This window comes from Octopus bimaculoides, chromosome 22 (assembly GCF_001194135.2).
Source record: "Octopus bimaculoides isolate UCB-OBI-ISO-001 chromosome 22, ASM119413v2, whole genome shotgun sequence".
In the NCBI taxonomy this organism is placed as follows: domain Eukaryota; kingdom Metazoa; phylum Mollusca; class Cephalopoda; order Octopoda; family Octopodidae; genus Octopus; species Octopus bimaculoides.
In genome coordinates, this window is record NC_069002.1 from 32,276,415 (window position 1) to 32,278,036 (window position 1,622).

At 40.6% G+C, this 1,622-nt stretch overlaps 1 protein-coding gene across 6 annotated transcripts in view; it reads right to left on the reverse strand.

Annotated features, from left to right (window-relative positions):
- The window catches only part of LOC106869634 (uncharacterized), a 671,006-nt gene that overhangs the window by 16,540 nt on the left and 652,844 nt on the right, over nt 1-1,622 (reverse strand). The gene's annotated exons all lie outside the window — the stretch shown is intronic.

The window sequence follows — 1,622 nt, forward strand, 5'->3', positions numbered from 1 at the left end:
ACACCAACTCCAACAACAACAACAACAACAACAGCATAACAATAACCGAATCATCATGAGCGACAGCAATGCTAGAAATAACCGCAAGAAGCAGAGCAACAATGATTGTGGTCACAGTTAGATAGGCAATATCTACTCATTGAAGATCGATAATGAGATATCTCTAAAGCTAAAGCAGATAAGTAATTTGATCGATTAGTTCGATCGGTGACACGTGATTTAAGACACTTCAAGAATGTTTATCGGGAAAGAACGCTACAACACAACGAAGGTTAAACGAGCATCTTAATGAGAAAAAGCGCTCATTAGAACGCAGGTTAAAGTGATTGGGGAGAAGTAGATCTCGGTCGAGAGTAGAAAGCTGGAGAGGAATAGGACTCCGTATGATTGGCTTGGATCTACGTCGGTGTCGACGACGCGCGTTGCAGTTGTCACAATCAACAGAACAACCTGTTCGTGAAATTAACTTGCAAGGCTATTGACGTAGTTTTCGGGCAGATTCAGCGTGATACGGAATGTGTGAAGGCTGGCCCTTTCGAATTAGTGGCACAGCTAATTTTTGCCTGCTGAGTGAACGACAACAGCGTGAAACACTGTCTTGTTTAAGGATACAATGCACCGCCTGGATTCGAACTCGTGACCTTCCGATCGTGAGAGGAACAACCTAAGCACTAAGCCAAGCGGTGAGGAGTAGATTTTGGCAGGGAGTGGAAACTTGCAAAGAGCTTGGGTTCAGGGTTTATCAGTAAAGAATATGAACCGTTTCGGGGACTTCTTTCGACGGCTTTTAACAGTGTACCTATCTCCTCATTGATGTGAAGCCCCGCCTACTGCATCAACTGACTAAGTTAACTTACAAGAGAATATAATATTTCGAGTCAAATTGCCGGGACTTATAACTTGTCTAGACACAGGTTAATATGGAGCTTCTGTTGTGTACTTGCTTCGGCAGTTCATCTACTAAGAGGTGGAGCTGTTCTTTAGCACCAGGTCTGTTAGCTCTCACCAAGTAGACCGACGATCAAAGGTGTTGCGGCAAATGAGAATACTCAAGGTCTTAAGACGATTGGGTGTGTGATTTGACGGATTTCGATGCTATTTCTAGTAGATCAAGCTACCGCTAAGAGATTATTTCGAGGGTTTTTATAGAGTATCCGATACAGCTCACTCACTCACACACTCTATCTATCTATCTATCTATCTATCTATCTATCTATCTATCTATCTATCTATCTATCTATCTACCTGTCTGTCTGCCTAAACATGTATTAACATATGTATATATATATAAACAAGGCCATGTTTATCTGTAGAAAGAATCCATCCCCGCTCCCAATTAGCTGAGATTACTTCCATAAATGGATTAAACTGAAAACATTGCTAACGCGTGACAATCCGATAAAATTCGACACCTTCCGTCATTTTCTGTTTTATTGCATTTATTTGATAGCTTATTTCTCTTTTAGTGTCTTATTTTTTTCCATTCAAATATTCCTTTTAATTTTCTGCTTTCCTTCATATGTATGTTTATATATATACACACAAATACACAGACACACACAGACACACACACAGACACAGACATACACACACACACACACACACACACACACACACACACA